The sequence below is a fragment of the Myotis brandtii genome, unplaced genomic scaffold (assembly GCF_000412655.1).
Source record: "Myotis brandtii unplaced genomic scaffold, ASM41265v1 scaffold374, whole genome shotgun sequence".
Taxonomy (NCBI): domain Eukaryota; kingdom Metazoa; phylum Chordata; class Mammalia; order Chiroptera; family Vespertilionidae; genus Myotis; species Myotis brandtii.
In genome coordinates, this window is record NW_005364372.1 from 5,421,197 (window position 1) to 5,434,595 (window position 13,399).

The following is a 13,399-nucleotide window of genomic DNA, read 5'->3' on the forward strand; positions in this document are numbered from 1 at the left end:
TTTCCTCTGAAAATTGATCCAGCTTTCGTAGTCAGCCTTTGTTCTCGCTATTCCCCAAACACAGCTACCTACATTAAGATCTCATATGTCTCTCAGATATTTCACATTAATTCCTATCTGTGCATCTCCAAGTACTATCCACATTCTCTCCTATAATTTGCTCCATTTAGGGAAAAGAAAGGCTTTTGAAAAGGTGGTATACACCTGAAGTCAGTAGGCAATAATTCATTGCATATCCACTTGTTTATGACAGAAAGCAAAGCTGTAGGTCATACTTGGGTGCTCTTACATATGGAACAAGATACCACACCACTACACCCCCTTCTCATATCCAATTCCCAAGCACCCGCCTGCAAGTACACGCACATACACACACACACACACACACACACACACACACACACACACACATACACATTCTCATTTGTAAGGTGGGAGAAAAGGTAGCTTTAACTGTTCAATGCACAACAAATTTTGCATTTATTACTACAACTATGAAACTGTCCAAACATAAACTCATTTGAGCTAATCGTTTTCTGATAAACCTGCTTATGTCAGGTTTTTTTACTTAAAAATTTGAAAACAACATAAATGTTTTCTTGAATGTGACCGGGATTTTCAACACATTATAATAAAAATCCCCCAAGTAGTCATAATTCACTTTTTAAATTGGAAGTAAAACCTGATGATTTGTGATATACAACTGAATAGATTTGATTATTAGCCTCTTTAACTTCTACTATAAAGGAACTCTTTAAAGATAATAATTAAACTATTTCTGGGTAGTGGTAATTATGTTATGGTCGGTTTGTAATTTTTAAGAGAATGGGATTATAATGAAGTCTCCCAAACTAGCAATCTAACCATTGTTAACTTCCAATAAAATTAATTCTAACTGTATAATTTAAAAGCCTCTGTTTGTCACTAGAACTTGGTAGACACCGAAGCTGCAGGAATCTTTTGTTCAACAACAGTTTCCTTATGACACAATTGTAATAGAAAGTAAATTTAGACCCATGACAAATAGTTTCCTTCCCTTGAGACAGATGCTGATAAAAACAGATTGTGGACCTGTTAACTCGTTGATAGCAATGTTTTTATGAGCAGGAAGCGCCAACCTTTCCTGTTTTCCCTTTAAAACAAAGAAAAGTGAATCATGAAAAGAGCTTTTCAAGGAGAGATTACAAGAACTATAATCATGCCAAAGCCAGATTATAAAGTGTCTACAACTGGCATTGCTTCCCCAAGCAAATCCTGAGAGGAGGAGGTGGAGGCAAAACCATTGTACACGAACATGAATAGATTATGACTGGGAAGAAACAGAGGGCACTAGTGGAAAGGACATAGCAATTCTCAGTCAATGCTCAGGAGAACAACGGGGCACAAAGCTGCAGCCAGTGATCTTAATCGTCCCTTCATGTGAGAGGTGATAAATCAAAGTAGTAGAATGACATGTCCAGTGACACAGAGGCACGACGGTGGGAAACTTTTTGCTTGGTGCATTTTTTCTCCCTGTAGGATTATATCATAGTGCCTAACAATACAGCTAAGTAATTTTTAACATTGAGGTATAATACTAAAGACAGTATTATATTGCCTTAAGAAATTGTCGGGTTTTTTTTTCTTTGCAGCCAGATTGAGATGCATTTGAATAGCATCTCTTTAATTTACTCCCTATTAAACCTGGCTGTATGGTCAGGGATAAAGGAACAATGAAGTCCTCTAACTCAAACGACCTTTCTATGAGTCAACTACCAGGTTCATTTTGTGCTTTTTCTTTTTCTTTTGCCTGACCTAGAAATGTTGGCACATACAATACATTCACACACAAGTACACAATGTATTACCTGGAGTAGGGGAGCCAGAAGTTCTACTCTGGATTAAAAGCCTTTTACCTTTCACTCACTCTAGCAAATGAAATTGTTTAAAACTAATAAACATGTATTTTTGCACCTTCTGGGTTGATATATGCAATGCCATTGTAGAATTTTTAAAAAAAAAGTATATTGTGCATAATGTTCTTCATAATTCAGTTTCAGTGGGTGCTGCAGTATTAAACCACTACACTAACCCTTTCAAATAATGAAGGAGTTACCCAAATGTTTTAGAATTAGGAATAGAAGAACCAGATAAATTGCTGCCCGGAGAAGTGAGCTCTGTAGTGGACATCTGCTGCTTTTACAACCCAGCTCATACACTTCTTGTAAAACTCTTAATCATAGTGTCTCACCAGCCCCCTCCTACCACTACCAACAGCAGAGACACAAGATTTCGGCCCATCAATCATAGTTGCTCATCCTCCTAGCCACAGTGATTGATCCATTTAATGGGTCCATAAACTAATAGGGTCAATCAGGATGTCCCATCTAGCTATACATATATATAAAAGCCTAAGCAACCAGACAACCGGCAGGTAACTATGACATGCACTGACCACCAGGGGGAAGACGCTCAATGCAGGAGCTGCTGAGTGACAGCAACTTTGCAGAGTGTCCTCTCACACTCCAGGTCCCCTCGGGGGATGTTGGACTGCCGGTTTCGGCCCGATCCCTGCAGGCCAGGCTGAGGGACCCCATCGGTGCACAAATCCATGCACCAGGCCTCTAGGATGATAATACAGGGATATGTAAAGATTTTTGAAAATGGGCTCCTCTGGCATAGCAAGCTATCAGGATAATTAAAATTGATTCTGCCATCTTGCACATGTAAAGATCTAGCCTCAAAAATAATCTAAGCAGAGACAAGGTGAGCTGAGAAATGATAGAAGGAGCAAGAGAATTCTGGCCTTTTCTGAGCTCCTTGATCCAGTCACACTTGATGATACAACTACTGGATGTCAAATTATATTTAAGAGTATATTTAAGAGCTTATGCTACCTTGCCAACACATTCTTTTAAGCTCATCTATAACCCATGAAGAATTCTGATTAATATAGGCTCTGTTTTGCAAGCACTTACCATAAATTTTTTTAATGCCTGCAAATTTGCTTTGACTCTGTCTACCTTCACCACTGTGACCACCTTCCCAAACAACAAGGAAATTAATGAGCCAGAGAAATGTCCTAGGCCATCTTCTGCAAGCACCCTTCCTACACTTACCAAATTTAACTCCAGCCTAAATTTCACTGCTGAGCAGGAGTGGTTGACTGCAGACTGGGAGCAGAGGGAGGGATTACAAAGGAGGATAAGACAACTTTGGGGGGTGATGGAAATCTTCAAGATCTTGAGTGTGATGATAGGTTCACAGGTGTATATGTCAAAATTCATTAAATTTATATCTTAATGGGCAGCTTATCATATATCAATCATACCTCAATTAAACTGTTCCCCCACCACCACCACCACCCCCCCCAAAAAAATGACTCAACTTTACCAGACAATAGCATTTTACAGCATCATCCTTCTTCTGGTATGGAACAGATCATGATGGCTAGCATTACAGATGCAATTTGGTGCCGAGGAAGAAAGTGACATCCAAGGATGATGGAGCAGGAAAACAGATGAAGACTAGGACTAGACAACATGCTTGAGTTGTGCACCTGCTCTGGACATGTTGCTTCATGAAAATAATAAAGCTTAGTACTGAGTAGCAATAACTGGGTTTCTATTACTTACATTTGAACTCTGTTCCTAATATGGTGTTCTCTAATAATCTTTTTCTTAAAGCCAATAAGATCAGGTCATATCCACACTGGCTATCTTTTGTTTCTAATTTTAGCATAAAGTCCAAATCCCAGCTTGACAAGTCCAAGAATGCAAAGGATCTGGATTACCTCTGAGGTGATTCATGAGTCACCTGCCCACCTCCAGCCATACCTGGAATTCTTCTGCACTTTAAGTGCCACATAATCAAGGCTCATGTAGACCTGGTAGTCTTAGCCCCTGGCTAAGTGCCTGGCACAGAAAAAGGTACTCAAAATATACTGCTGGAGAAAAGAACTCACAAGATCACTCATACTGCGGTAAGGACCAGCAAAAGCTTACTCCCTAACCTATACAATATTTAAAGAGAAGAAATCCAGCCTCGTGATGTTCCAGAATATCCTTCCTCTATGAAACCTATAAAAAGATTTTCATTCTTTCACTGAATAGCTACATTTCAAAAACAAGATGCGAAGGAAGACTGGAATTATTTCTACAACAGTTACTTTTTTTTTTCCTTCTGAGCATCCAAATTCTACCAGGGAAAGTAAGTAACTTTGAGGATAAAAGGGAATGGGGAACAATTGAAAAAACTGGATTTGATGCTGTTGTTAAATGATTCAAAAATGTTTTGACAGCACAAAAGCAAGAGAGATGTGGTGGTGGTAGTGGAGGGTGACGAATATAGAACAGTAATAAAATGTACTGGTAGAAGGATTACACCACCAAAATGTAACAGCATCCACACATGTATAAAGAAATCAAAGGTCCTGACCGGTTTGGCTCAGTGGATAGAGTGTCAGCCTGCAGACTGAGGGGTCCTGGGTTCGATTCCGGTCAAGGGCATGTACCTTGGTTGCGGGCACATCCCCAGTGGGAGGTGTGCAGGAGGCAACTGATTCATGTTGATTCATGTTCTCTCATCGACGTTTCAAACTCTCTATCCCTCTCCTTTCCTCTCTGTAAAAAAATCAATAAAATATATTTTTTTAAAAAAAAAAAGAAATCAAAGGCTACAGCCCTGACCAGAGGGTCATCCTGTGCACTGGAAGGTCGTGGGTGGCATATACCAGGGTTGTGGGTTCAATTAATCAATATCTCTCTCTCTCTCTCTCTCTCTCTCTCTCTCTCTCTCTCCCCTTTCCCTTTCTAAAAATCAATAAAAGACCTTAAAAAAGAAAAAGAAAACAAAGGCCACAGACAATCTGCCTCTCTAAGGTTCAACATTCCCAATGAGGAATTACACTTGAATACTGACCTATCCCTCTGAACTTCTGCTTCATGTGGAAACTAAAGAAAATGTCAGCAGTGATGAAGCACGTGTTTCTACAACGCCAAACATCTGGGTGGAAATTTGAAAATTCTATAAATAAATCTAGATATTGCTAAATATCCAGACATTTAGTGTTGACGCCAAGACCTCAGTTCTCCGTTTAATTTTCCTTCTTCAAATGACACCAGAAGCCTACGAGGCCTTTGTCACATACTTTTCTTCGTTGTGCCAAGCAGATTATTTTATGCTTACAGTAAGTCACAACTGCTGAGAGGAAATTATACAGAGGGAATCAAAAGTAAGGGACCCTGACTTGCCATTTTCCAAGGATAACTAGTTTGAGATGGTACCTACAGCTGCCAACAAACTTCCAACACTATCCCTTACTTCTTTGCAGCAGTCTGGGCAACAAGAAGTGGAGCTGTGGGCAGAAGAGCCCTGCAGTGATTCCTTCGTTCAATTAACTAAATGCCAATCATACGCAAGCCATGTGCTGGGCACTCAGGAAAACAGATCTTTATTGTTGAGGGGTACGTAGTCTATAATATGAAAAATAAAAGGATAATTGCCCTTTTTAATGACTACTTCACTGATCAATTCAAATATCAAGTTTTAGTCCTCATCTAAATACTTCGCGGCATTTGGCACAGATGTTCAATTCTATCTCCTTAAAATAATTTGCACTTGGCTTCTAGGACACCAAACTCTACCGGGTTTTCCTCCTGCCTGACCAGCCATTCCTTCTCAGACTCCTTTGCTGGCTCCTCCTTGTCTCCCAAAGCTTTTACTATTCTATAATATGAAAAATAAAAGGATAATTGCCCTTTTTAATGACTACTTCACTGATCAAGTATCAAGTTTTAGTCCTCATCTAAATACTTTGCGGCATTTGGCACAGATGTTCAATTCTATCTCCTTAAAATAATTTGCACTTGGCTTCTAGGACACCAAACTCTACCGGGTTTTCCTCCTGCCTGACCAGCCATTCCTTCTCAGACTCCTTTGCTGGCTCCTCCTTGTCTCCCAAAGCTTTTATTATCAGAGCATCCTTGGTTCAATCCATGGACCACTGCCCTTCTCCATCTATCCTAACTTGTCTATTTTATCTAGGCTCAACTCTTAATATCATGCTTAATGCTAATGGCTTCATGAATTTAAACCTCCAGCTATTCCTCTCCCCTGAACTCCATTGTTGTTAGTCTAACTGCTACTTGAGATCGCCACTTATCTGATTGGCATCCCATCTAATAGTGAACCCCTAATTTTCCTCCAAAAACCTGCTCCACCCACAGTCTTCCCCATTCCCATGAATAGCAGATCTATCCTGCCAGTTGCTTAGGCCATAAACATGGGTAATCTGTGACTTGTCTCTTTCTCTCATACCCCATTCCAATCCATCAGGAAATTACGTTGACCCCACCTTCAAAATATACCCCACATCTGACTATTTCTCTTACTTCCATTGCTATCATACTGGTCCAAGCCACCGTCACTCTCGCATACATTGTTGTAATAGCCTTACATGTGATCTCACTGCTTCCATTTTTGCCATCTGTAAGTTATTCTCAATTCACTAGTCAGACAATCTGTTAAATGAAAATCAGGTCCAAACGCACCAATTTCACTTGGTGTAAAAGCACAAAGTCCTTATAGTGCTCTGAAGACCCTTCATACTCTCGGTCCCAGAACTTCTGACTCATTTCCTACGACTCCTCCCCTGCTCACTCTGCCCCAGTCACACTCCTTTCTGCCTCTTGCATAAACCAGGAATACTCCTCCAGGCTCCTTCCAAAGGCCAGACCCTCGATCTTAAATACTTTCCCATTTGTCCTTCCATTTCCTTCAAGTCTTTGATTCAAGCAGGTTAATCCTGACCACAATATGTAACTGTGTACTTATCCTCCCCTACACACCCCTACGACTCTTCATTCTTTTGACTCCATTTTAATTCATAGCAAGCTTTTACCTTCTACTATGATATATAATTTATTTACTCATTTGGTTATCATTTATCTCCCCCATAAATGTAAGATTCATGAAGGCAGGATGTTTGATTTTGGTTTTGTTCACTGCTGTTGATGCCCAATCAATATTTATTATGAGAATGAATAAAAGAAAATTAATTTAATTCACCTGGTAATACATTTATATTAGACTAATAATAATACAATAGACTAATAATATTAAAAACCCTAGCCAACTATAATTATAGTACCATTTTACAGGAAGTTGGAAAAAGTTTCAGAAAAACCTCAGAAATATATAGAAGGTTGGCCAACAATAAAAGAAAAATATAGTAGTTCAAGAAACATATTAGATTCTATAAGTAGATAGATAGAGGTAATTCCTACATTTTATTATTTTCAACACAATGATAACTTTCATGTTTTAAAATATTTGGTTGTCTTCCACATTTAATTTTGATCAAATTATCATGTTCACACACCATTAGGTATGCTAGATCTCTGGTGAAAGAAGGCAGCCAATTCTGCAAATTCAATTCAGGAAATATTTAGAGAGTATAGGTTCTGTGTTAAAAAACAAACAAACAAACAAAAAACATGTGCCCTGGCCAGTGTGGCTCCTTGGTGAGTGTCCTCCCAGGCATCGAAAGGTCACTGGTTCAATTCCCCGTCAGGGCACATGCCCAGGTTGCTGGTTCATCCACAGTAGGGGAGTGTTCGAGAGACAGCCAATTGATGTTTCTCTCTCACATTGATGTGTGTGTCTCTCTCTTTCCCTCTTCCTTCCTCTCTCTTTCTAAAAATCAATAAAAAACGTATTTGTTAAAAAATGCTGCTCACTGAAAGATGCAACAAACAGGAAGCTATAACGTCCGCCAACAAAAAGTTAGTGGTCTAGTTGGGGAAAAGCAAGCACACAGCTATCTACAATACGGAGCATTGGTAGGGTCAACGGCAAAACCAAAGTAAAACAAAGTCTTACAACATGGGCTCTCTGCCTTCGCTGTAATTTCTGTAGCTAGAAAGATATATATGGAGAGAAAGATAGATAGATAACTTACTTTTTAAAAATCACAGGCTCTTCCCCTCCGCCTGAATCCTGATTGAACTACTTTAGGGTGGCATTCAAGTATTAAGATTCTCAAGTGAAAATTTAAGGAAACAAGTCATCTGACTAAAGAAGGAAAAGGCTCTATTTGAGTAACTTCACAAAGACAGAGCAAGGCATTAATGGTTGTCAGCAGAAGATCAGCAGAGACAGAAAGTCAAGAAAGGGCAAAATATTTGGGAAATTCTCTGTGGGTGAAATCTATAAAGGGATGCAGATGGGAGGAGCAGATGGTGACAGATCGTGCGTGGCATGCTAAAGAATTTGGGTTTATTTTCCAAGAGTTTCATCCATTATTACAAGTGGGTTTGGGTTACTCATTTTAGTATGGTAAGACAGTCTGGAGGATGAATTCAGGTAATATGAATACTATTTTTTTTTAAAAAAAAAGTAAACTAAACTCAACTTAGTCTATTCTTACCAATAATTCAAATGTATTTGAAGTGATGATGGCCCACTTTTAAACCACCTAAAACTGTATGTAAAATTAAGCCATTGGAATATTCAAATCTCACTTTACAAAAATAGGCTGAAATACATTTTTTCCCAAAAGTAACTGTTTCTTTGTAAATGCCTCTAAATCAGTGGTTCTCAACCTTCCTAATGCCGTGACCTTTTAATACAGTTCCTCATGTTGTGGTGACCCCCAATTTCATTGTTACAAATGGAACATAATTAAAGCAAAGTGATTAATCACAAAAACAATATGTAATTATATATGTGTTTTCCGATGGTCTTAGGCGACCCCTGTGAAAGGGTCGTTCGACCCCCAGAGGGGTGGCGACCCACAGGTTGAAAACCGCTGCTCTAAATTATGTAGTCAAATTTTGTGAAAGTCGATAATCTCATTTCAAGTGATAAATGACATAAGTGGCACATTTTTGTTACTGTGTTTTAAAATCAAAAGCTGGGAAACTTTACAAACATAAATGGCACAAAGGCAGACTATAAATATCAGCACAACAGCATCATGTGAAAATTCCAGGTTCTGTAAATAATGGATCATTTTTAAATTCAAAATGCAAGTAAATATTCAGCAACCACTTAAATATTTTTAATTCATCCAGTAGTTTAAACAAGGGCAGAGAGAAAAATAATATAAACCTAACCACACACTAAAATGTCAAACAAGATTATTACTAGTTTGAGCTATTAACTCTTGGTTGCTTAGTGTCTGCATTAGTTAACACTATTACTATTAGCCTGATAGTTTGAAAATTTCTTCATGATAATATGCAAGTTTATAATTCAGAAATTTAAGATAATTCAATTTTTCCACTTATAACAATTTAATTTTTCTTTTCTGTAGTACATCCACATCTCTCATTTTATCCTCACTACAACCCCATAAGGGAAGAGTAAAAAATATCATAAATGAACAAAAACCTGAAGCTCAAATAAACTGTTTGCCCAAGGTTACATTCCAAGCAAGTTGTAGCGTTAGTGTTCAAACTTGAGTTTTCTTCCTGAATCCAGTGCTTTTTCTCCCCATAAATTGCATAGATGGATATGTTTTTATCTGATAAAGATGGTATGTTTACCCATTTTACAACGTGTATCTTAGAAGAAACAGAAATCAGTATAATTTTTGGTGCTGCATGGAAATTTTATTTTATTTTGGGGGAAATTTTTATTAAAGCACTCGAAGTCATAGGGAAAAAATCACAACAAAAAAATCAATAAAATAACTTGGAAAAATTTTAGAAGAATGATCATGGAAAAAGACACAAAACTGAAACTTCTGAAGTTGCCTTTTTCCTGTTAAGACCACATTTTAACTTATTTTCTGTTCCTTACATTCTTAATTAAAACTACATATACAATCTACATATAATCTCAACTACATATAATCTCAACAGTGCAATTCGTAAAAGTCTTTACTCTGCTTAAGAAGCACAGAGATATATTATAAATCTTCAAAATGTTATACATATTGTAATACATCATTTATTTCATATTTCCTAAAATTCCCCACAAGTCACTAGTATAACTTTTTAAAAGTTATTTTTCACTATTTGCCAAAATATTTTCAATCAAAATTATTTGTTTAAAAACTATTAAAGATAAAATAAACCATTTCCCAAAGTAATTTTAATTTGTATTTCTATCCAAAACTGTGTAAAAAAAAGACCCATGCAATTTCTACATTTCCCCAATTCAATCATACCATTACTCCCCTAATTTCTCTAACCCTCAAGATCTCCCACGAATGTTACATCACCTGAAGGCAGTTCTTCCCATCTACAGCATTTAATTTTCCCACTCCATGCATCTCAACTAGACCAGTCTTCACAGAATGGGTATGTATTTGCCTATGTATGTGTTTATTATTTCCTACAGTTTTCAGCACCCAGTAGGCAAATGTTTATTGACTGAATAAAACTCTTGAGATCATACGTAGCAAATAAACAAAGAGACTTAATAAAAGCATATTGCTTTTAAAGCCCAGTTTGGTTCACTGTTGTGTTCCCAGACTGAGAATAGTGCTTAGCACATAGTAGGTACTCAAGAAGAAACTTTCAGTTTATTTTTTTTAAACTATTTTTAAAAACTATTTTATTGATTTCAGAGAGGAAGGGAGAGGAAGAGAGAGATAGAAACATCAATGATGAGAGAGAATCATTGATCGGCTGCCTCCTACACACTCCCTACTGAGGATCAAGTCCATAACCCATGCAAGGGCCCTTGACTGGAATCGCTCCCCAGACCCTTCAGTCCATAGGCCGACGCTCTATCCACTGAGCCAAACCGGCCAGGGCTCAGTTTCTCTAAATGTGAACAACTGAAGCAAGCCCTTCTCTTTCTCATCAAGGAGCACAATGAGACTAGCTTCTTCCTTTCTTCCCATACTTATAAACTGTTTATATTACTACATTTACAGTGGCTCAGTACTAAGGATCCTACTAATTAAAACAACCAAACCATAACAACCAGGACAACATGCACCTTTGTCTAGTGATCAAATGTCCATGACAGGTTTGGGGAACATTCCTTCCAACCTGTTTTAGTGACATGCTTTCTGAACTGATCAGAATTTCTGCTCTAATCTCAGGCTTATTAGCAGGCCACCTGCGTACAAGGACAGTTTGGCTGAAAGAGTCCTAAGTTCCTCAAGAAAATCTTCAACACAAGAGAGATGACACAGCAAGCCGTGGCCTTTACCCTTGCCACTCCTTGAGCAATTCTGATTTTACTAAACACTTTCAGAAATGACTTCAGGCCTGATCCTGCATTTTTTAGTATGTGTTAGAGATGGTGACTCAGGTGGGATTGGAACCTACCTAAGGGTCCTCCTATTCTTGCCTTAAAAAAAAAAAAAAGCATGTCTTTCAAGTCTTCAATCTCAAACCCCTCTCCCCCCTCCCCCCAATCACCTCACATTTCTCATCGTAAAATGTTGAGGGAGATACCAGGGAAAATCCAGAATATAAATAATAGCCCTGGTACACTTTCAGCATCTATTTAAGACCTGGTCCATCTCCAGGCCTTACTTTACTTTTAGTTCATCTCCAACTTAAACTGCTCTAGTTATATTAGCTTGTTCACCGTGTATAAGAAATAGACACTAATTCATTTAAAGAAAGATCCTTTAGTCTACAAAGCCTAGGATTTAAAAGGGCTAACCATTTTTATAGTCCTGTGAATTCCCAATTAATTAAGTTTTACTGCATAGCTATTAAAATCAACACAATACACTTTAATGCTCAATAATTTAGGGTACGTATAAAAGTCTTAATATGTTCCTTTAGAATTACCTTTCTCCTTGCTTTCCTGATAGACAGTAAATACAACTAGAAATGATATAATTTGAAAACAATAGGATTAGATTTAAAAATGTACATATTGCCCATTATATACAGACATCTCAGTCAAGTAATATGCAAAGTAGACCTTCCTGTTATAAACAGACACTATAAGGTTAGGTGTCTGGTGAACAGGTGACTAAATCATTCGGGGGGGTGGCAGAGGCCAGGGCACAAAACCATGAATCTGAGGTTCTAAGCAGCCCATCCATGCTAATTAAAGGAAATACCTGGAGAATTGGTCAGCATTTACTTAATTAATAATCAACGTGATAAGCACGCTTCAGGTAAGACAAAGGTGGATTTTAATCTGAAACTTGCCATGGATCTCCGATTACAAGGCGCTGTATCACGTGAGGTGTTCTAGAACTGTTTTCCCCAAGCCGACCATGAGTGACCATGTTGATTAGATTCCTAACTAACCAGAAAAAGCCTATTTTATTCCAGCTTCTGTCCGGCCTTCAAAGCTTCGCAGTCCTGTTCACATACAAAGGGCCAGTACTGGTAAACTGACCCAGCCTCCCGCTCCTCTCGGTGACCGCAAGGCAGCCTCTTCATTCCAAAGACGTAACCCAAGCTGGCACAGATGGCCTAGCTCACTGCTACTGCAGGGGAGCTGGGTTTGTTTTCAGGGTGGGGGCTGCAAAACGCCAGGTGTATTTATAGAAGGAAGCAAGCCTCTATGATGGAGGGATGATGACAGCAGAGGAAGTATCTCCCCTCTGGGAGAGAAGCCTGTGGGAAGATCCGCATTCCACGGCCTGGGTTCTACTCCTGACTCGCCAGCTGCCAGCTATGTAAGACCCTTCTGGTCTGTGATCTGATGGATTTAAACAATACCCCTTGCCTGGGATGCATGTCAGTATGATGAACAAAAATCTATGTCAAGCCCCGGACGTGGTACGCAGTCGATAAACGGAAACCTGCTCTCCCATCCTCCGGTTCACCCAGAACTGAGCTCAAAAATCACAAAGAGAGACTGCAGCGTGAGCCCTCAAAGGCCCAAGCTGGTTGGCAGGGAGAGAAACGACTTGGGTGGAGGCTCGCGTATTTACTGAAGGATTTCGTTTAAAATGGAGTTCGGATATTGATAAGAGGGGAAGACATATGGAAAAAGCATCCAGTAGGAGCAAAACAGGCCCCCCCCCCCCAAAAAAAAGACATCCCTTTATGTAAACACAAAACAAACTTCGGAAGCTGCGGATATCCTGTGAACCTCCTCGGTGGCCTCAATGAAAACCACTGGAGCACGTAGAGCTGACCTAGATGCACAGGGGCCACGGGCCACCTTGTCAGTTGCAGATCACGCTCTTTTGCAAAAACGGTCCTCAAACCCGAGCCCACTCCCCCGCCTCCTAACCCGCCCCAGATGGGCTTTGGAAACCCGTTGGGGAGTATCAGAAGGGTCAGCGCGAGGGGAGGTCTGGGCAGATAACTGAAAGGCAAGGAGGTGGGAGAGGGGGCGGGGTGGAGCAATGAAGCAGGGACCGGGCCAGCGAGCCACAAAGACCGCGGCTGCACAATAAGGGGAAAGAAGAGACTGCGACAAGCGTCGGCTCCCGGTCGCCCTCGGGGGGCGAAGGCGAGGCCCGGTGCGCGCAGAGCGTGGG

The 13,399-nt window shown here is 39.5% G+C and overlaps 1 protein-coding gene across 1 annotated transcript in view; it reads right to left on the reverse strand.

Annotated features, from left to right (window-relative positions):
• Positions 1 to 13,399, reverse strand: part of TSPAN13 (tetraspanin 13) — a 29,250-nt gene that overhangs the window by 15,419 nt on the left and 432 nt on the right. The gene's annotated exons all lie outside the window — the stretch shown is intronic.